General features: G+C 37.9%; 1 protein-coding gene and 1 pseudogene across 5 annotated transcripts in view; both read left to right on the top strand.

The window, feature by feature from the left end:
* Nucleotides 1-24,076, top strand: part of ARHGAP12 (Rho GTPase activating protein 12) — a 144,231-nt gene that overhangs the window by 48,842 nt on the left and 71,313 nt on the right. The gene's annotated exons all lie outside the window — the stretch shown is intronic.
* Nucleotides 5,407-5,802, top strand: LOC102861373 (annotated as a pseudogene).

The raw sequence follows: 24,076 nt of genomic DNA, 5'->3' as shown, positions 1-24,076 counted from the left end.
AATTGGGATAGGTGTGTCAGAGTCAGTGCGATTGGCACAGGATATAGCAGGGTTTAGGGCTTTTGTACATAGGGTCGCTATGAGTAGCAAGTGACTCAACAGCACATAACAACAGCAACACAGTATTGTGAGTGATAGAATACTTAGCCATATGCATACAAGGAAGGCCTGTTAGTTAATTTGACTGTTAATAAAATATATGTGCCAACAGTTAAAACCAAAGAGGAAGAGTTTAGGAGTTTCTACCTACACAGCAGAATCCTGTGAAATCCTGAAAGAAATGGGAAAAACGAGCACCTTGTCTAGGAAGAAACCTAAAATACACAGTGGCTGCAACAGGGGGCTTCAGCATGGGAATGCTTGGAAAGATGGTGTAGAACTAAGCTATTTGATTTTTTATACCAGGTGATACAATAAATTGAAACAGATTGAGTAGCCAGTACCAACAATTGCTTCCTTATTGAAACACATTTTTATATTCCTTTATATAAGCCAGCTGAGATGTTGGTTTTGCTTCTCTTCTTCACACATTTTCTTCACAGATCCAGTTAAACTTATGATGAGCTGTTCCCTGAGTGCCCTGTCTCATCATTTTCTCCATGTTAAGTGCTACTTTTTTGTGTTCTAATGCAATCTTCACATAATTTTCTCTATAGCATTTGGCTCATGCCATTGGAATAGTTTTCTTTCACTTTTATGTTCCCTTTAATAGTCTGTTAATTCTTAATCTGTTTACATCTTTTACCTTCCTTATAATTGCTTTTTTTAAAAAAGGTTTTTCTCCTCATATATTTTCTATATTTTATTGTTAGGAATATACACAACTGAACTATACTCATTCAACAGTTTATACCCTTACAGTTTAGTGATACTATGTTCTTTAGATTGTGTAACTCTTCTCATCTTCCTTTTGAGTTATTCTTCCCTTGTTAGCATTGTTTTGTTCTTCACTAAGCTTCCTGTCGAATCTTTATTCTATGCTAATCTTTTAAAAAAATCCTCAAACCCCCACAAACCTCCACCAAATCACCCTAACCAACCAGCTAGTTAAACTAGTATTTGTATAAATACATACTTTGGTGAATATTTTTTATTTACATTTTTAAGATTATTTTAAGGCAGTTTACCTTTTCTGACTCCAGAAACTATTAAGAGACCTTGTTGTTGTTGTGTATCAAGTCAGAGCCAGACCATCTTTTGGATTTTCAAAAGCAGTTAAACACATGGGAAGAGATTGCTCTTCCGTCTCCCAGCAAAGCAGCTGGTGGATTCAAACCACATGCCCTTCAGGATTACAGCGCAGCTTCTTGCTACTAAGCTGCTTGAGAATTTGAAATTCTACTCTACAGTTCACCCCCCTTTCAATCAAGATTCTTCTGTGGATTCTTTCTTCCAGTTGTCCATAATGGTAACCCATCACTGTTCACTTTTGAGTCAAAGAAGACAGTTGGAATTAGCCAGACATATCATAGTTTTCTCAGTTCCTGACTCTGTGATTTCTTTCTGTTCCTCCTCTGTTGCACCAGGTGATTACAGAAGGATTGCTGATTACTGTGCCTTGGGTGGTCAGTTACAAAGCTGTAAGAGCTGGGCCCTACACAGTGAAGTAGGAAGTAGAAAAGAAGCACTAACCAAATTATTAAACTGAGATGTTTTATGAAACATGACCCTACAAATCAAAACTAAATCCCATCAAGTATGTTATTACATGTAATGAGCCTTTAGAAGCTACTCTTTTTTTCATTGTTCTCTACCACAGTTTTGCCAGCTTTTGCAAGTGTGTAACTTATTGACAGAATTTATAATTGACTGTGCAACTCTAATCAAAGCAATTTTCCTACCACTTATCAATCTCAGTTTCCCCACTAATAAACTTTGTTCTTTGTACATTTACCTTTTATTTCTATGTAAGGTTTTATGATATTTGTCCTGTGTTGTTGCCTTTTTAAACTGTGGGGCTCTATGAGGAGAAGCGTGGCGTTAGGATTGGTGGACGATCTATCAACAGTCTGCGTTATGCAGATGACACAACCTTGCTTGCTGAAACTGAGGAGGACCTCATGCACTTACTGCAGAGGGTCAAGGACTGTAGCCTTCAATATGGACTGAGACTCAATGTCAGGAAGACAAAAATTCTCACCACTGGACCAACCGGTAGCATCAGGATGGATGGCGAAGAGATTGAGATTGTTCACAGCTTCAGTTTGCTCGGCTCTACGGTCAACACTCTTGGCACCAGTAGCCAGGAAATAAAAAAAACGTATTACGATGGGAAAGTCTGTGGTTAGGGACCTCTCCAAAATACTCAAGAGCAACAGTGTCTCTCTGGAGACTAAGGTCTGCCTGATACAGGCCATGGTTTTTGCAATCACTTGTTATGCATCAGAGAGTTGGACAATGACTAGGGAGGACAGAAGGAGAATTGACGCCTTTGAGCTGTGGTGTTGGAGAAGAGTATTGAATGTACCATGGGCTGCCAAGAAAACAAACAGATTCATCATAGAGAGGATTAAACCAGGCTGCTCCTTGGAGGCAAGGATTCTGGGGCTTCGTCTGACATAGTTTGGACATGTTGTAAGGAGAGACAGGTCTTTAGAGAGGGACATCATGCTGTGTAGAGTAGAGGGACAGCGCAGGAGGGGAAGACCCTCTATGAGGTGGATTGATTCAGTAACTGGGGTACTCGGGATGGGTGTGTCAGGCAATGAGATTGGCACAGGATAGAGCAGGGTTTAGGGCTGTTGTACATAGGGTCGCTATGAGTCGCAAACGACTCGACAGCACATAACAACAAACAACAACATAATGTCTTCAAATTCCTTCTATACTTTAGGATATGTTAAGGCTGTTTTTATCTACTGGCTGAATAATAATTGATAGTTGTTTAGTACTGTCAAGTTGGAACGAACACGTGTGTGTGTGTGTGTGTGTGTGTGTAAGTTCATCCTGAATAGGGTGAAGGCAGGCTGCTCCTTGGAGGCAAGGATTCTGAAGCTCCATCTGACATACTTTGGACATGCAAGGCAGGATCAGTCCTTGGAGAGGGATATCATGCCTGGGAGGGTGGAGGGACAGCACAGGAGGGGAAGACCCTTGAGATGGATTGATTACATCATTGGGTAATGGGGATAGGCGTGTCGGATACAATAAGATTGACATAGGATAGAGCACGGTTTACGGCTGTTGTGCATAGGGTTGCTATGAGTCACAGGCAACTTGATGGCACCTAACAACAACGTACACACATACATATATGCACATATATACATAGCTATTATAAATAGTGCTTCAGTGAACATAGCTGAACAAGCTTGTGTATGTTTCTACTTTCAAGTGTTTTACCTGTAAGATTGCTAAATCATTTGATAGTTCTATTTTTAGTTTTTCAGAAACTACCACATATCCTGCCCCCCCCCCCCCGCAGTGACCATGCTACCTTGCATTCTCCTCATCAAAGGGATCCAGTTTTCTAGTATCATTGTCAACATTTGTTACTTTCTTTCTGTTTTTTTGTCTTAGCTACACTTGTTTTTATGTGCCTTTGAGACAGAATGGATTCAAAACTGACCCTTCAGCAGGTTTTCATAGACTGTAAGGGGGATGGGAGGAGAGTGCCCATCTTTCTCCCCTAGAAATCATCTGAAGACGTTGAACCTGCCTTCAGATTGAGAGCACAAATCTTTAGCCACTTGACCACTAGAATCCCTAGCTACCTGGGTGGGAGTCAGATGGTATCCCAATGGTGGTTTTTTGATATGCATCCCTCTGATGGATAATACCATAATTGACTCTTAAATGTCAGTAAAATTTATAAACCATAAAACGTATGACTATATAAAGCTTGAAATTGTACTACTTTCAGAGAGAAACATTGAATTTCTAAGTTTTTATCCTATTAGACAAAGGGTAACAGACTCTGCCTTTTGAAGTTATATTTTTTCCAGTTAAATATTTCTGAATTTTTAGTTGTGAAATGGAAACAAGGCTTAGTCCAATTTTAGCTAAATTATGACTTATTAAGAAAATGTTCTGGTCCTATTTTATGCCCCTAATAGGCACTATATTCAAATAAGAAAGGATTTTAATAGAGTTTTAATAAATTTTAATAAAGTTGCTATATTATCATAAAGATATAATTTAGAAGTCTTTTTTCCCACATGGATTAAAATATAACTCAAACAGTAATTGAAATGCTTTTTTTGGAGTAAAAAATGGTCCATTTACATCTTAAAGAATGATTAAAAAATTAATAGGACTCATTAAAAACAGGACAGGCTTGCAGAAATTTGTATTGATTATTCAGTAATATATAATTCTGCATTTAAAGTAAAGTAGATACCAAGTAGAAGTACTAAGTAACATGTATGGATTAAGGGGGAGTAATACCTCAGTAACTATAGTACTAAAAAGTAAGTGTTCAGGTAAAATCTGCTTGTAGGAAAAGTAAGAGTTCAGGTAAAATCTGTTTGTAGATTTAGAGTTACCTTCTTAATATACAAGGTCCCCCAATTTTTCATTTCTTTGGCTAATGGGAGGAATATTTTAGTCTATGTATAGATAAACTGGAACAGGCCAAGTCTTTTTTTAAATATAAAATTGGGTCATGAGCAGAGGTACTGGTCCCAGTTGAGTTGTTGCCTAATGATAGTTGTAGCCTATAAAATTGTTTCTTTGTTCTCCTTTTTAAAGGTTTCTTTTGTATAGAAAGTGTTTATTTCTGTTTGAGAAACTCATGAATGAGATTGTTCAGTTTACAAGCATTATGTTGTTATTGTTACGTGCACTCGAGTTGTTTGCAATTCATAACAACCCAGTCTACAACAGCCCTGAATCCTTCTCTGTCCTGTGCCCACCTTATTTTCTCTGACACACCTACTCCATTTCCCCAGTCACTGAGTCAATCCATCTCATCCAGGATCTTCCTCTATTCCAGTTGTCCCTCTACCCTCCCAAGCATGATGTCCCTCTCCAAGGACTGGTCCCTCCTTGCAACATGCACAAAGTATGTCTGACGAACCTTCAGAATCCTTGCTTCCAAAGAGCAGCCTGGTTTCACCCTCTCTAGGACAAACCTGTTTGTTCTCCTGGCACTTTGTGGTGTATTCAGTACTCTTCTCCAGCACCACAGCTCAAAGGCATCAATTCTTCTTCTAATATCCCTAGTCATCATCCAGCTTTCTGATTTATAACAAGTAATTGCAAAGACTGTGGCCTGGATCTGGCGCACCTTAGTTTCCAGACTGACAGTGTTGCTCTTCCGTACTTTGGAGAGGTCTCTGACAGCAGAATTTCCCAGTGCAATTCATCTTTTTATTTCCTGGCTTCTGGTACCAAGAGTGTTATTGTGGAGCCAAGCAAACTGATGCTGTTAACAATCTCAGTCTAGAGTCATCTCCCACTGGCATAATGACTGCCCTCAGACCCCTGGTGAAACCAAAGATCATCACAAAGAGGACCAAGAAGTTCATCCACCACCAGTCAGACCATTATGTCAAAATTAGGCATAATTGGTGCCAGCCCAGAGGCCATCAACAGCAGGGTTTGGAGAAGATTTAAGGGCCAGATCTTGATGCCCAGCATTGTTTATGGGAGCCAAAGCACATGTTGCCCATGTTCTGCAAGTTCATGGTCCACAATGTAAAGGAGCTGGAGGTGCTGCTGATGTGCAGCAAATCTTACTGTGCTGAGATTGTCCATGTTTCCTCCAACAGCCACAAAGCCATTGTGGAAAGAGCATTCTGGCTGTTCATCGTTAGAGTCACCAATCACAATGCCAGACTGCACAGCGAAGAAAATGAATAGAAAGCTTGTTTGCACATTTTATTTGTCCTAAATAAACCATAAGAACTGCATAAAAACCCCACCCACAAACAAAAAAACCAACCCAATCTCAGTCTTTTCACCGTCTATCATGATTAAAAATCAGGGGTTCTAATGTTTAAAGTTTGATTTATCTGTTGGAAATAATAGCCTTAACTCTTCTTGTTGCTTATTCTTTTATTCCTTTGGCTTATCTATGGAGTTAGTAGCTCCTGGTGATGTAGATTTAGGAATAATATTTCCTCGTCTGGATGGATTATAGTTAACCATTCTTCTGTTGTTAAATGTTTATATTGTTTCTGATTTGCTTCTTATGAATAACATTGAAATAAAAATCTTGCTATGTGAGAAAATAGTTTTCCATGTGTAGAATTTCCCCTTCTCCTTTACTCGGGGTCCTAAAACACTATGAGAAAACCTGTATATCTGTTATCTGTAGACATCGTGTTGAAAAAAGTGGGGGGCTCAGAGAATTAGAGAAAGACCCTCAACAAGATAGATCGCCATAGAGACTCAAGCATATTGGGTTGTGACGATTTCACAGGGTAGGGCAAATTTCAGATCTGTTGTTAATAGAATTGTTATGAGTGCTCTATGGCACCTAACAACATCTATATATAATGTATTGTTTGCTGTTGATTCAACAACAGAGTTAGGAGCAACTAACTAATCTTCAATTCAGCAATTTCTACATGTACAATTTAATGACACTGATTATATTTTCCAAGATGTGCAGCTCTTCTCACTCTCTTGTTAAAATCCTTCACCATTAACAAACTCCTATGATTTTTTTACGTTATCTCATATGTTATGATCCCATATGTTATTACTGTTGTGTACTATTGAGTTAGGTCTGACTCAGGTGACCCTCCAGCAGGTTTTCATAGATAGTAAGTTGCACAGGAAGAGATTACCCATTTATTGTTCACAGAGCAGGTAGATTCAAACTGCGTGCCTTTGGATTGACAGCGCAATTCTTTACCAATAAGCCCTGTAAATAGACTTTAAAAGAGTATAGTACTAAATGCAGATATTCTCAAAAGAATATTTTTATAAGCTCTTGGATCATTTGCTAAATTATTAAACAAATCTTGCTAGTTAGTAGCAGTAGAGTTAGTACATTCACCTTCCTTCACCAGCATTGTTCATTTTGAAAACATTTTTGATTTGCATGTCTTGTAATTCTATTTTATATAGACATAGTTTAGTATTTTACAGTATTTTTTTTATCCTCAAAACTGAACTATTATGATAAGATAACAAGAGAAAATATTGATGTTGTCAGAGATTTAATTTTACTTGGATTCAGAATTAATATCCCTTGCAACAGCAGTCAAGAAATCTGACCATGAATAGCACTGACTAATTCTGCTACAAAAGAATGCTTTAAATGTGTTAAGAAGCAGAGATGTCAGTTTGAGAACCAGGCTGCACCTGACCTAAGCCAGTATATTTTCAGTTGCTTCATGTGCATGTGAAAGCTGGACAGTGAATATGTTAGATCAAAAAGTGTAGTATTGGTGAAGAATAGGAGTATTTCTCACTTTAAAAAATTTCCCGTTACACATTTTTTAAAGACCTACAGTTATTCATTTTTACTAATGGAAAGAAAGCTGAAGAGGATTGTTCTACTTTTGAGGAAAAGAGGAAAAGTGAAATAGCATTCAGAACTTGTTTTATAGCATTAAGTTGCTATAAAGAGGCAGTGTCCACTCTCAGCTGTGGGATTGGCATCACCAAGTTCCTTCCTCAAGCACCTACAGTACTTCCCTGTCTTCGATTTGAACTATGTCTTTGAACGCCAAGTGTTTGTTTTCTTTTAGGTTTTACATGTTATTTGGTATGATTTGATAGAATGTTTTTAGATCTGGAAACTAAAAAAAAATTTCCTATGTAAATGAATGGTAATTGTTTCTTCGCTTTATGCCATTTCGGGTCACTAAGAGTTTTATAGGAATGCTAATCTGCTTTCAGTTAGCAGGGAATCTATACTGAATATAATACTACAGAGTTCCAGAAGAATGAAAAATCTGTTTTAAAGACGTATAGCCAGAATTTTTCTTAGGAGGGATGATGGAGACTTTGTCTTAAGTACTTTGGTTATATTAAAATAGGGAAGATTAGGAGCCTCCTTCACCCTTCCAAAATCCCATTACTACCTTAAGTTGTGCAATTTGCAACTACTACCACTGGCTTAGTGGTAAGGAGTTTTTCTACTAATGCAAAGGTAAGCAGTTTGAATGCACCACCTGCTGTGCAGGAGAAAGATAAGAAAACCCCTCTTGTATCATTTGCAGCCTCTAAAAGCCTGCTGGAGGGTCAGCTATGAGTCAGTGATACCTAACAGCATGTCCCTCTTCATGGTCAACTTGGTGACACTTAACAGCACAACTAACAACACCTCTCTCTTTAGCCAAATGGGCTTGAAATTGTGAGATGAAACAAGACAGGGCAAGAGTTTTATTTGACCCTTGTTCATAAGGTTCCTATGAGACAGAATTGACTCCACTGCACCTAAAAACAACTACTTCTTCAGCCACTTTTAGGCTAAACAGATTTGCACTGATCCGTAGTCATGAAAGAGGTACACAAAAGCAACACTTGTGATACAGAGACCACTCTTGACAAAGATGAGCAGCACGTACCAGGTTGAGAGTGTAATGGATGGCATACACAGCATCCCATAGTACGTGAGTTGCCTAGGAGTCTTCTCAATAGAATCCATATTGAATGCACCTCATTTCTATAATTCTGCCTAGATTGTCTCTAGAAAACCCCACCTTTCCAGAAAATGACTGATTATATAAAGCTTTATTAGCATTAGGGATTCTTTGGAGTCTTTGGTTTCTTTCTTTCTTTTTTGTTCCCGATGACTAGAGATTCCCATAGTTGTTTATTAGACGGCTACTCATAAGCTTGTAAGACCCCAGATGCGAACTGAAGTGTAGAGCATAAATTTGAAGGACTATGTTGTGCCACAGGCCCACACATCAGGCTCTCATTGACTCCTAGCCAGCTAAAAATGATCCAGAGCCTGCCCCTATCCAGCATCTAAAGACTCACCTCCAAAGCCACAAGAATTTTCAAAGGCCTCAGGCCCACACATCAGATTCTCATTGGTTCCTAACAAGAGCCTGGATGGGGGCAGGCTCTTGATTGTTTTTGATGGACCATAAGCCTCTTGTTGGGAACCAGTGAGAGCCTGATGTTTTGGCCCGTGGCCTTTTAAAATTTGAGGCAGACGGCCTGGTTTTAATTGTTTTTGAAATGAACGCTCCTTAACGGTACAGCACTCTTCTGTTATTTCACTGTATTGAGGTAAGTTTAGATTGGTGTGATACTGAGCATTGTGCCATTGGTCTCTCAAGTGCCATAATGGTTACACATAGTTGACAATATTTGGTAGAGCTCACAGATTAAGACAGGCTTGGAAGCAGGAGTGGCATACACTTCCTAAATATGCCTGTGGAAACTCTATGAACTTAATGAAAGAACAATAGTTACAGAACAGGGTTGAAGTCTTTTGTTTATAGGGTCAGTACTAGAAGGCACTTAACAACATCGTATAACGCCAAGCCCTTGTATTCCATTTTGGACTTGCATGAAGTGCCTGAACTCTGTACAATGGTGGTCTTGTTTTTGTTGATCTGTGTGGATTGATTTGTTATTTTTATTCAAGTCTCTTGTTTAAAGTCAACAAGACCTCCAGGAGGATACTTGAATTTAAGTTCATACCCTTGTCTCCATTTTGGAAACTGGGTGAAGTGACTGGACTCTGTAAAATGGGCTCTCTTGTTTTGGTTGAAGGTCATTGTGGAATGTTTGGTTTGGTTTTTTAATTATTATTTAAGCCTCTTCTTTAGAGTCAGCAAGACCTCCTGATGGGCCCTGTATTTAAAAGTTGGGCCTGAGGGATTATTTTTAATCCCTTGTTAATATATTTTGGAGGAACATTCTTCTCATACAGCACTCTTCTGTCAGTGTGCTATGCTGAGGTAATCTGGGTTTGCTGTGATGCTGAAACTTGTACTATTGGAGTCTCAAATGTCATAATGGCTGCCTTTGGTGGCCAGTGTTCGGTGGAGCTCCCAGTTGTAAAACAGGTTTGGAAGCAGGAGTGGCATATCCACTTCCTAAACCACATGCCTCTGGAAACTATGAACTTGGAGAAACATAATTATATTGCCATCGAGTCCTGCATGAGTCAGTTCATAGAGTCACTGAGTCATGTATGAGTCGATGGCAATCAACAAACAGTGTTGTACCACTTGACCGAATTTCCCCACAAGACTGTGGTTCTAAACCTTCATGCCCGGTAAACCAGTCCTGAGAGGTACTAGGTTACATATGGGAAGTATCTGTGACTGTAAATCAACCCCCTCACTCCAGTGTACTTTATTATATATATGAGTATACATATAGCATACACAAACTTATATGCATTTGCCACACACATAGATCTTTGTACAACCCCAACCTTTGTATACACATCTACCTATGTAACCTAGCACATATTTTTTGGTTGTTAATAACCATTGTTCCCATTGATATTGTGTTGATCCTGACTCATAACAACCCTATAGGATAGGGTAGAACTGTCCCATAGAGTTTCCAAGATCTTTACTGGAGCGGACTATTTCATCTTTCTACTGTGGAGTAGCTGTTAGATTAAAACTGCTAATTACAAAGTCATTGTTTGAACAATTCTGCCACCAAGGCTCTACTTATTACTTTTTTTGTCACACAGTTTTGTAACCTTTACCAATAATGTGACTGTGGTGTTAGAACTTTGGTAAATGACTTTTTTATACATTGTGCTGGCCTTTGCTGGGGCCCTAATTTCCAGCTACCTCAACTGCGAACAAAGTCTTACAAATCATCAACAGCTGTGGGACTAAGATAAGAGAGCACCTTCCAGACTCTGGAGAGACTATGGCAAGGTGTATCCTGACAGAACCCTAGAGATGGAGCCAAAGTTAAAGGGTTTGCTTTTAGGTGACTGAAGATCTCGCTTGTGACAAAGCGGGCTGCATGATTGAGGAAGCCATAGGTTTATTTATGATGCTAAACTGAACCTAGACTTTCTCTTGATTACTGAGAAGCTGTCTGAACTAATTGAGGAATTGTGTCTTGCTGTTTGGCTTGGAGCTGCTTTTTAACTGTATTTGGACTTTCACTATGTGATATCCTTTGTCTCCCTCATCCCCCAACCAATTTCTTAATAAACCTCACAATTGTGAGTAAAGTCTGTGAGTCAGTTTGCAACAAATATTGGACCCAATGATTCATAGAAATTAGGAACAGGGCAGGGAGTGGCATATCTAACTATTTATACCTGGTATTTGAACTTAGAGTCTCCTAAACTCAAGAGATACTGGCCACAGCATAAGAAACTGGCGGCAATGTGAGGCGTACACCATCACAGAAGCACAGATGGCTTGGTCAAAGGCTAGGGGAGAGAGGTGTTGAATGGCGTAGGCGGAAGTGGAAAGGGATGCTGGTGGAGCCGGGGGAAGGGGTGGGTCAAAATACACATGCCAAGGGCAGGGAGCTACACCGATATTATCTATTGCTTCTATAATTGAGAAAATGTCATTCATCTTCTCCTTTCTGTAAAATGCTTTTCTGACAGATACTGTTCTAAATCTTAGCATTCAAATTAAGGCAGACTAGGAAGAAGGATTGGCCATCCACTTCCCAAAACAACAGTCCTTCAAAAATCCTGTGTACAATAGAGCACACTTAGATTAGAAGATATGATAACTGATGCTGGGCCCTCAAATATGGAGACACAAGGGAGGAACAGTTGTAAGCAGACACTAGGAATTTGAAGGGGAATGTGAAAAGCATGAAAGTAGGAAAATTGGACATTGTTAAGAAATAGAATGATGCATAAATATTGACATACTAGGTATTGGTGGAAGGAGATGGACTGGCATGGGATGTTTTGAATCAGATGATCATATGATCTGCTGTGCTGGAGATGAAAAGGTAAGGAAAAATGGGGTTGCTTTCATAGAAAGTAATTTCTAGATCCATCTTGAAATAGTGTTGTGAGTGACAGGATAATATCCTACAAGGCAGTCCAGTGAATACCGTCGTCATTCAAATATATGCACCAACAACTAGAGTCAAAGAGGAGAAAATAGAAGATTTCTACCAATTTTTGCAGTCAGAAATTGATCGTGTAATTAAGATGCATTAATAATAATGGGTGACAGGAAGACCAAAGTTGGAAACAGAGTAGGAGGATCAGACCTGTTACACATGTGGAAAGGATCACTGGAGAAGCTCAGTATCAGCTGTGAGAACTAGGGCAGGTGCTGATTGTGGAACGGACCACCACCAACTCATATGCAAGATAAAGCTGAAGCTAAAAAGAAAAAAAAAAGAAACCACAGGAATAAAAATTTTACTTTGAGTCTATCCACTCTAATCAAAACCATCTCAGGATGGTTTTGAACCTGATGGATCCTGATGGTTTTGAGGATTTGAACACTAATGAACAAAGATGAGATGAGCTATGGGAGAATATCAAGAATATCAACCAGGAAGAATGTAGAAGGTCATTACAAAGACAAAGGATGAAGAAAAGACCAAGAGGGATATAGATGAGACTCTGAATATTGCATTAGAGCACTGAGAAACCAGAGCAAAGGAAGAAATCAAGATATTAAGGAGCAGAAGAGAATATTTCAGATGGCAGTTAGGAAGAAAAGGTAAAGTATTACAGGGAAATTTGCAAAGAGCTGGAGTCAGAAAATCAAAAGGTCTGAGTAAGAACAAATTAAAGCCTCAAACTGCAATACCTAAGGATGCTTTAGGCAGAATATTAAATGATCCAGGAAGCATTGAAAGAAGATAGACGGGAGTATACAAAGTCACTGTGCCAAAAGGAATTGGCGGACACAGAAGAATTTCATGAAACAATATATGAGCAAGAGCCTGTGGTGATGAAGGAAGAAGTTCAAGCTGTTCTTAAATATTATTGGCAAAAACAAGGCTCCAGGAGTTGACGGCATACTAATTAACACATTTGAACAAACAGATGCTGCCCTGGATGCACCCACCAAGTTGTGCCAAGAAATCTGGAGGACAACTACCTGACCTGCTGACTAGAAAAGATATGCATTTGTTCCCATTCCAAAGATAGATGACCCAACAGAGTGCAGAAATTATCGAACAATATCACTAATATCACATACAAGCAAGATTTTGCTGAAAATTATCCAAAAATTACTGAAATGCCATATCAACAGAGAACTGTCAGAAGTGCAGGCTGGGTTTAGAAGAGGCTATGGCACTAGGGATAGTATAGCTAATATTACATGGATCTTGGCTGAAATCAGTACCAGAGGAATGCCTGTGTTTCTTTGACTATGCAAAGGTATTTGTATGGATCACAAGAAACTGTGGCTACCCCTGAGAAGAATGGGAATCCCAGATCACTTTATTGTGCTTATGAGAAACCTATACTTGGACCAGGAGGCAGTCATCAGAACAGAACAAGGAAACAATGCATGGTTCAAAATAGGGAAGGATATATGCCAGGAATGTGTCCTTTCTCCATACGTTTTCAATATATATGCGAAACAGGTCATCTGAAGACCGGGCTCTGTGAGGTGGAATGTGGCATCAGGATTGGAAGAAGACTCATCAACAGCCTGTGCTATGCAGATGACATAACCCTGCTTGCTGAAACTGAGGAACACCTGAAGTGCTTGCTGCAGAAGGTCAAGGACTGCAGCCTTCAATAAGTATTGAAGCTCAGCATCAAGTAAACTAAAATTCTTACCACTGGGCCGATTGGTAGCATTATGATAGATGGTGAAGAGATTGATATTGTTAACAGCTTTAGTTTGCATGGTTCCACACTCAGCCCTCTTTGTACCAGCAGCTAGGAAATCAAAAGGTAAATTGCCTTGGGTAAGTCTGCTGTCAGGAACCTCTCCAGAGTACTGAAGAGCAGCAGTGTCAGTCTGAGGCAAAGGTGTGCTGATCCAGGCCATAGTTTTCACAATTGCTATGCATTAGAAAGCTGAACAATGACTAGGGATGATAGAAGGAGAATTGATGCCTTTGAGCTGTGATGCTGGAGAAGAATATTGAATATACCATTGACTGCTAGGAAAACAGATTCATCCTGTAGAGGGTGAAACCAGGCTGCTCCTTGGACGCAAGAATTCTGGAGCTTTGTCTGACATACTTTGGACATGTTTCAAAGAAGGGATCAGTCCTTGGAGAGGCTTGGAAGGGTAGAGGAACAGTGGAAGTGAGGATGACCTTGGATGAGATAGCCTAATTCAGTGACTGGGGTAATGGAGGTAGGTGTGTCAAAGAGACAGCTTGCTATAGCAACCTACTCTAGCACAGTTCAGAGCTTTCATACATAGGGTCACTATGAGTTGTAAGTGACTTGATGGCACATAACAACAATGGATTTATTGATGGGGACAAGTCTTCATGAAGTGGGTAGAAGTCAGACTCAGTCTTCATGTTATTCTTTTTACAATACTTTATTCTTGTGTTTTTCTTAGTGTCATTGTTATTTATGAACTATGCACACTTCCTCAACAAACTTAGTTTAAATATGTGTACTTCCACTTAGAATTACTGTTTTATCTCTAGATTTTAGCCTTCACTTTCACCTTTATTTCATGCTTCATCTACTCTTTCCTTTGTTATTTTAAATAATACGTTTAAGCTTCTCTCTCTGTCCTGTCTATTCAGCAAGATGAGTGTTCTGTTTAGAGTTCTCCTCCCTGAAAAGTGCATCTTGGCGAAATTGTGGGAATAGTAGAACTCATTTTATATTTTCCTTCTCTCAGTAATCACAGTCTTACAGTAGATATTATATTGTGTCTAAAAAGAATTGTTATATTTTATTCACTTATCTAATTGTATCAGTATAGACTGTGGAAGAGGGGTTCGTTTTGATTATATGCAAAAGATTAGAGGTTAACATCTTTCTAGCATTTTCTAAAAAATTTCTGAATATATTATTTCACACTTGCTATATAGAAGATTTGTGCTTTATATCTTTTAAATTATCTTTATTTCATTGTTGATATACACACAGGAAAATGTAAACCAGTTCAGCAGCTTGCATTAGTATATCATTTGGTGGCATTGAATACATTCTCACCTTCCTTTTTACCCAATAATAACAATTCAGTGCCCCCTAAAGTTCCTTTCTTATCTTTCTGATTGCTGTTGTCATTTTTTTTTTTGCTGTTGTCATTTTGATTCTCTATGTTGTTGTTAAGTACTCTTGAGTCTATGACTGACTCATAGCAACCCTATGAACAATATATAGCTAGATCTTAAAAAAGCACTATGTTCAAAGCAGTTATTTTTCACTTGTTAAGCTAAACTACTCTTTGGTTTCTAAAAAACCTCAGGTGATATTTTGTGGTCTAAGGTATAATGATTATGCAAAAGCACTAGTTTTTGGGGTTCATTTAGACTCTATGGCTCCAATAAAGTAAAATTCTTCTATAAAATTTTTCATCAAGTTGTAGATGTTCAAATGTGAAAATAACTCAACCTAATCAACACAAAACCTATCCCTCTAAGGCCACATACATCCACCATACTCCTTGAACCTTCTTTACCAATTCTGTTGTTTCTTTCAGGACTCTTGCTGCTCTGCTATTGGGTCAACAGTTCATTGGCCACATTACAGAACCATACTCTTTGATAGGGAATTTATTAGGAAAGTAACAGATTACAATTCAGGTTGACTACTGGATACGGTTTTTCAGTCATGACAACTTCTCAAGCATGCTCACAGGGCTTTTGACTTTCAGCCTTTCAACTTGAGGTCGTTATTTACAAAGTCTCTTAGTCCTGCCGATTACTTACCCGAGCCCTCTAGCACATTTGGGCAAAGGACCTTGGCTGTGTCTCCACAGGGCAGCAGTCTTCAGTTACTTTTGTCTCACATTTCTGGTTCTGCACTGCTGCTGTTTTCATTTAGGTCCCAGATTGAGGTGTTCAGAAATCTCTAGTCCCAAATGACATATGATACAATCTCTGTTGCTTTCTCCTTGTGGATAGATGGATTCTAATCTGCTGCCACAGGCCCTGCTCAGTTTAAACCTAGCAAGATGGCAAAACTGGCCAGTCCCCTCAGACTACACACCCTATTTGCATATCTTATCCACCCAACTTCAATAACGTCTACATTCTGTTGCATCACTGTTTCTTAAAATAGGACCAAATATGAATCTCTCCCAGTTGGTTCATCAGGTAACTCTCTTCCTAATTTCTTGGTATAGGCTGGTGAACATGTCCCAGGCTGTATCTGTTTATGAAAACATGTCTGTTGGTATTCTATTAATTTCTGCGGCATTATTTTTTGCCATGTCCTTTAGTACATATTGAACAGCTTTCTTCATTACCATTGGATCATATGCTACTTCCTGAAAAGTTTTAGTGTCAGCCAATTCTTTTTGGTACGGTGACTGTATTTTTTCCATCTTTTGATGCTTCCTGCATAATTCCAGATTTTGCCCATAGACTGCTTGGTTTGTTCTTCAGGTTTTTCAGCATGTGAAATGTTGAGTATATACCTCTTTTTGGGGTTTCTAATTCTATTAGAATGGAGTTTGCATATTTCATGATAATACACCATTTTGCCTTTTCAAGCTGCCTGTTGAAATCTGTTAATCTCTTTTACTTCAGCATTTCTTTTTTGTTTTAATCTTTCTGCCTTCTAGTGCTAGTTTCAGACTCTCTTCTGACATCTTGTTTGACCTGTCCTCTATTTCCTGTCTTTGTAATGACATTTGGCTTTCTCCCTGGCTGATAACATCCTACAAGTCCTCGGGCCTTTGATCATTAGTGTTTAGTGCAACAGATTTATTTTTGAAATTTTTTTAAAGTAGGTTGAGCTTGACTTAAGGTTGTGCTTTGATTCTTGAGGGCTTGTTTTAATTTTCTTCAGCCTTAGTTTGAACCTGCACATGAGTAGTTGATTGTTGATCATCTGTTCTGTTGATTACTCATGTGCAAGTTCTTGCTGAAGATTATTTAAAAATGGCTGCAACACTACATTCTCAGGGAACTTGAAGAAATTCAAGCTGAATTCATAAGAGTGGTACAAGTTATACCAGATGGATTTTGCTGGAAAGCAGAAGAAACCAGAAAGATGTTTACTTGTGTTTTATTGATTATACAAAGGCATTTGACTGTATAGATCATTAAGAATTATTGCTAACATGGTGAAGAATAGGAATCCCAAAGTATGCTCATGGAAACCTATGTATAGAACAAGGAGCAGTTGTACAGACAAAACAAGGAACACTGTCATTGTTATTATGTGACATTCAGTCCCCTGTGACCCATAGCAGTCCTAAGTACAGCAGCTCAGAAGCCTGCCCTGTCCTGAGCCAATCTCACTGATTCTAGCACACCAAGCTCCATTGCCCTAGTTACTTTATCAGTCCATCTCATGTAGGGTCTGTTTTTTCTGCAGCGTCCCTGCACCCTTCCGAGCATGATGCCCTTCTGCAAGAATTAGTCCCTCTTGGCCACATGCCCAAAGTATGTGAGAAAAGCTTCAAATGGTTTAAAATCAGGAAAAGTGTCAGGCTTTTGTGTCTCTTTTTCCATACTTATTCAATGTGTTGAGCAAATACTTCAAGAAACTGCATTATACGAAGAAGAAAATGGCATCAGGGTTGTAGGAAAACTCATCAACCACCTACCTTATGCAGATGACACAATCTTGCTTGCATAAACTGAAGAAAACTTGAGACGTTTATTGTGGTAAATAAAAAACTTCTACGAGCCTATGGTAATGGAGGAAGAAGTTTAAGCTGCTCGGAAAGAATTGGCAAAAAACAAGGCCCCAGGAATTGATGGTATATCAGTTGATATAATTTAACAAACACACACTGCCCTGGATGTGCTCACCAAGTTGTGCCAAGAAATCTGCAGGACAACCACCTGGCCAACTGACTGGAAGAGATTATATTTGTTTTCATTCCAAAGAAAGGTGACCTGACAGAGTGTGGAATTATCTAACAATGTCATTAATATCATTAATATCATATACAAGGAAGATTCTGCTCAAGATTATCCAAAAACAGCTGGAACAGCACATCAACAGAGAACTGCCTGAAGTGCAGTCTGGGTTTAAAAGAGGCTGTGGTACTAGGGATGTTATAGTTAATATTAGATGGATCTTGACTGAAAGCAGGGAGTACCAGAGGAATGTCTTTATGTGTTTCATTGACTATATGGTATCTTCTGGATTCATCCATGTTATGAAGTGGTTTGTGATTTTTTTTTTTTTAAGTTTCATAATATTCCATTGTGTGTGAACATACCATAGTCTTTTATCCATTCATGCATTGTCAAATAATTAGTTTCTAACTCTTTGGTTTTGTGAGTAGTGTTGTAGTGAATATAGGTGTGCTTATGTCTGTTTATACTATAGTTCTTTTCTCTTTGAAATATATCCCTAGTAGTGGTATGGCTGGACCAAATGATATTTCCATTTTTAAGTTCTTAAGTAACAAACGAACTACTTTCCATAGTGATTGCATCATTTTACATCCCACCAGCCCTGTATAAGGGTTTCAACGTTGTCACAGCTTTTCCAACATTTGTTGTTTACTGTCTTAATTAAATTTACTGATGTGGCTAGCATGGGATGATATCACATTATTGTTTTAATTTGCATTTCTCTAATACCTATTGACATTAAGCATTTCGTCTTTATTTGTTGACCATCTGAATGTTTTCTTTGGTGAAGTGTCTTTTTATATCTTTTGCCCATTTTGTAATTGGGTTGTTTGTCTTTATCTTGTTGAATTGTTAAGAGTTTTCTGTAAATTTTACAAAGTCCATTGCCAGTATTAACATAGCAAATGTGTTGAGGAATTTCTCTTCTATTCTCATTAGCTGACATTAATTTTGGTTTGTTTTTTTTTTTTTTTTTCCAGGAAGGGATGTTGAATTTTGTTCAGTGCATTGATTGGATCACTTGGTTCTTTGTTCCCTTTATTTATGTGTCTGCTGGATTTTTGGAAGGCATATAGGCTAATGCAACCTAAATGGAACTCTTCTTTGCACTTGTTTTCCAGTCTTGTCCTCCATCTTGACAGTATTTAATGAATAGTTAGAAAAATTGAATAACTAAAAAACAAGAGGAAAACTGCTTCACATAATATACATCTACAATTTAACCATCTAATTATTTTTTTAATCTGGTCCTATTTACTTATTTCTACTTTTAATCCTATTTTTGTTCTTTTCATTTTGTTTGTACTATTGTACCAAACTCCTAACTGCGTCTAGTTGTATCTTTCAAAAAGCTATAATATTCCTAAAACTTGAATCAGAACATGCTCCTTCTGTACTGCATTAGTTCCCTAATTGCTCCTGGAAAATGCCCAAGCTTTTGAACATGACTTAACAAAGCTTGCTTTGTTCTGTCTCTTGCTTGTCCTTAGACTGACTGACTGACACTCTCTTTCTCTTTCTCTCTCTCTCTCTCACACACACACACACAATCTCTCTCTCTCTTTTTTCTTCTCTCCCTTTCTCCCCCTCTCTTTCGCTCTCATCTGTGTCTCTCTTCCCTGTCCCCTTTCCCTTCTCTTCTCTCCCCTCCTCCCTCTCCCCCTTTCTTTCTCCCTCCTTTCTCCCTCTCCCCTTCTCTTTCTCGCTCTCCCCCCCCCCACTTTGTGGTCCATATCATGTTATTTTCTAACATTTGTTCTTGTTACCTTCTGTATTCCCAGTCTTTACCTGATTAAATACTAAATCTCAATTAATTTCCTTCCCAGTCTTTTTCTTTTTGTTCTGGTAGTATCTTATCTGTAGTTCAGGTATTTTATTATATGTTAAAATAGTGCTTGTTTCACTTTTTTACACGTATTTTAAGATTTTAGAAGACAGATATACTTTTCTTTATTAAAATTATAATAAGATTAGTTTTAAATAGGATTTTAGAAGATGTAGATATATAGCATTTGACATTCAGTTCCTATTTGAACAGTTTTATTAAATAGTAACAGAACTATTTTTTTTTTCCTCTAAGCTGGAGCATATTACCAGTTCCTAGTCCTCTAATTGTATTTCACAATGGAGTAGCCAGTCATTTGAAAAGGAAATCATGCTTGGAAAGATGAAGGGTCAGCCAAGAAGGCAACCCATAACAAGGGAGATTGACACAGTGACTGTAATGGTGGGCTGAGTATGTCAGTACTCTTGTGTTCCTATATTCATTTATTACAGCAAATTTCATGTAGTGCTACTATGTTCTGACTCTACTATACACTGAACACTGCAGTGGATTTATAGATGTCTTTTTAGAGATTTGATATCTACAGACCCAGATGTTCCTATTTAGGAGCAAAGGTTTATCTGTTTGAGTCTTGTGGTGTTAAGAGTTTATGCTCAAAATGGCTTTCCTAGCCATTGCCTGACTTTGTCATGCAGGTGGGCAGGAACATGTAAATAGGGAGTGTTAGCCTATCCACAAGGGGATTGGCTAGCCTCTCTGTTAAATTGAGAGGAACCAACAGTAAAATCAGAGGATCTTCACCTCGAACAAAGAAGAAGCAAGAGAATGCAGCATTGGGGCCAGAGATTCTTGCCAGACTAGGGAGCAACAGACAAAGCAGCCACAGTGGACAACCAGAGACCTGACATGAGATGGAGCAGACCTTGAGACTGCTATGCTCTGGAACCAAAGCTAAGATCCTTTTGTCTACTTTTTTTTTTTAGGACTTAGGGTGATGTGGAATGAGGGAGCCATAATTGACAGGACTGAGAGCTTTATAATAACTGTCCTAAAGCCTTGCGGCTCATGGTGAGGTGCCTGTGAGCACACTTTAGAAGCTACTAACTTGAATCATAGTTTTTCAAGTTCCCCTGTATGGTTCTGTGTGGTTTCTGAACTATCTCAGACCAGGAAAGCAGTTAGATTGATGTTAGGATGAGAAAAAAGAGATGCAGGAGTGTGAGGGACATGTCTGATCGCATGGGAATTTGGTTTATGCTGTTGATGGGCACAGTTCCCCTTTGTGAAGTTGCTACATGTCAGATATTTGCAGCCCTTGCTCTTTTTACAAATCTCTATTTAGGTACCTGAGTAAAGTTTTTAATATTCTTTATTTGGTTTTCTGTGTTTATTTCAAGGCCTACATATAAATGTTTAATGATTCTTTTTCCTTTTGTGATTGAGTTTTTTTAAATTTTATTAAATTTTTTAATTTGTCATATTTTATATTTGAGAAACTAATAAACTCTTGGTAGTTTTCATAGACTTGTGTTTTCTGATAAGTTATGACAGTTGTTTTTCTTTTAGTTATTTATAACTTTACTTCATTTTTCATATCTTGGTGTATTGTTTAGACCTGGTAAGTACAGTGTTACTTAAAAGCAATCAGAATTGGTATTCTGGTTTTGCTCTTGATTTTAGCAAAAAAATGCTTATGTATCTTATGATGTTTTTCTAAAAGACTCATAAATTTTAAGTCTTAATGAAGCATCATCTTTTCAAGAGATATTTCATCTTGCTTGGATCTAAAATCAGCACCCTTGACACTAGCAACTAAGAAATCAAAGGTCTATTGCATTGGGAAAGTCTGATGTTGTGGACCTGTCCAAAGTATTGAAGAGCAGTGATGTCCATGAAGACAAACCATCCAAACAGTATTCTTTGTGGAGCTGAAAGTTGGATAGTGTATAAAGATGACAGAAGAATTATTGATGCCCTTGAGGTGTGAAATTGGAGGAGAGTGCTGAATACTCCATGGGTTTCCATAAAGACAAACAAGTTTGTCTTGGAAAAGTTGTAGCCTTGGAGGCTAGCATAGAAAAATTTCTCTCTCCTGTATTTTGAACATGTTGTTAGGAGTAGCCAATCCTTGGGAAAAGGAGAGCATGCTTCCGAAGATGGAGGATCAGCAAGTAGGGGAAGACCCTCAACAAGATGGGTTGACAGAGTGACTGTAATGGTGGGCTTGAGTCAGAGTTGATGAGGATGGCACAGCATAGGACAGGGTTCAGCTCTTTTGTTCGTTGGTTCACTGTGAATCATAGTCAACTGGAGGACACATAACAATAATGACGCATCACATGATCTGACTTGCTAAGAAGTTTATTCTGAATATATATTGAATTTTACCAAATATTTTCTTGGTGATGGTGAAGAGTATCCTGCTAACATAGTAATTTAAAGAATTACAGCATAAGATTGTCTATAGACAGGATTTGTTTATATTCCTGCTTTATTTAATCAGTGCTTGATTTGTTTGCTGCTGTGTATGTTCTGTCTATGTGATATTTGGTCATTATATCTCGATTCTAGTATAGTAGAAACTTCTTTTAATATTGGTTAGATAAGTTTTCCCTAGTTATGATACTGAGAAACTTTCTGGTATATGTTGTTAAGTGTCATAGATGACCCATAGTGACCCTATGAATGAAAGTCTTGAATACAAACCTTTCATCTTTTCTCCAAGTTCATAGTTTCCAGAGGCAAGCTTTTTTTTTTTTTTGTAAGTAGATGCCACTCCTGCTTCCAAGCCTTTTTTATCTCGGAGATCCACAAAAAGCAGGGCCCGGGGCCCCAAACCCTTTTTAAATACGAGGCCAAATCCAGTCAGCTCACACCCTATTGCAAGCACCAGCCTAGTCTCAATCCCAAACCAGAAAAAACACCTTTGCAGAATCCAGCCATTCTGCTCATCTTCCCAGCCTGGACATAGCCCATCTGCTGTATAGAATTGTCTGTTACAAAAAAATAGTTAATTTTAGTTAGAGAAGTATTGTTGTGGCTAATTCACCAGTATGTGTAATTAATTTTTAATAAGTAGAAGTGAATCTTTAAGGATAGATTTTCTATATAGAAAAATTCTGTTTAGTGATATTCTAAATGCAAACCTAACAATTTAGGAAAATGGTCTAATTTGCTTCATTGAATACATTCCTTGCATAACTGCCATGTTTAAAATCACCAAAGATAAACCATTTTACAATACATAGTCATATTTTTATTGTTTTTTACTATTTATGCTTTTAAAGCTTGATCTGTGATTAGACTAAAAATTATTTTATGGCTTGATACTGTTTTTAAAAGTAAAAATAATTTGAATAAATCTTATTTATTGGATCCATCCACATTGTTCTCTTTTCATGTCAACTTTAGAGATTAATGAAATTCTGAGTACATTGCAAAAGTAATAGAACATCTACATAAAACTTAGCATTTAATTGTAAGGTAAAAACAGTGTTTCTTCTTCACTGAGGACAGTTTTGCCCCTTGGAAAATTTGACAGTAATAAATGGAGACCTGTTATTACATTGGGTTGAGGAATGTGGTACTTGTAGTTAATAAATCATAGAGTCAGCTGTGAGTTGATTTCAGTTCAACCACACTGCAAGAGGCTAGAGAAGTTAAATATTTCACAAGATTCAACAGCCACCCAGTAAGTAAATCTATCACATGACACTGTTGCTGGGACTAGAAACCCTATGATGAAAGATAGGTACAATTGTATTGCTTTTGTTGTATGTTCTCAAGTTTGAATCAAACCATAGCTGATCCTCCAGCAGATTTTCGGAAGCAGTAAATGACCCAGAGGGAGATTACCCATCTTTCTCCCATGGATCAGCTGGTGGATTCACCAGGACTGAGTGACTTTGGGACAGCAGTTTTCTACCAGTAGGCCACCAGAGATCCCTGGACAAATGTAAATACAATATAAAATAAGCTCTTGCAAATGTGCTTTTCCTTTAGCGATTAGAATTTTGTTACTTAATAATTTACACTTGCCTAAGGCAAAGTGTATGAAGCATATGCTGCTCTTGACTGACATCTAGTGAGACATTTAAAAAATAAAACTCTAGGTTAAGAGTAAACACAGGTTAGAGTTACTGCAAATCTTTATTTTGCATGGTTTGCTTTTAAAAAAGGAAGGGTTTATTATAGCCACTAAATTATAACTGAGATGGTACAATTAGCTAAGTATTGTTAAGCTTTTATGTTTTACTTAACATTCATGATTTAATATAAAAGATTAGAATATAAACACCTTTCTTCTGATGACTTCTGAATAATTGCTGATAAGTTCATGATTAAGACTCTGTCAGTTTTAAAAGACTGGCTAAAAATCACAGAACTCAAAGGCCAAGAGTGACTTTAGAGATCTACTCCTTTTTTTTCCTTTCTATAATTATATTTTATTAATTTTCATAAACATTTACAGAGATTTTGGGTTTCCATTCATTCATT

This window comes from Elephantulus edwardii, unplaced genomic scaffold (genome assembly GCF_000299155.1).
Source record: "Elephantulus edwardii isolate Elephantulus edwardi_28Jun2011 unplaced genomic scaffold, EleEdw1.0 scaffold00146, whole genome shotgun sequence".
NCBI lineage: Eukaryota > Metazoa > Chordata > Mammalia > Macroscelidea > Macroscelididae > Elephantulus > Elephantulus edwardii.
Note: the sequence above shows the minus strand (reverse complement) of the source record. Positions and strands in the feature narration are given on the sequence as shown.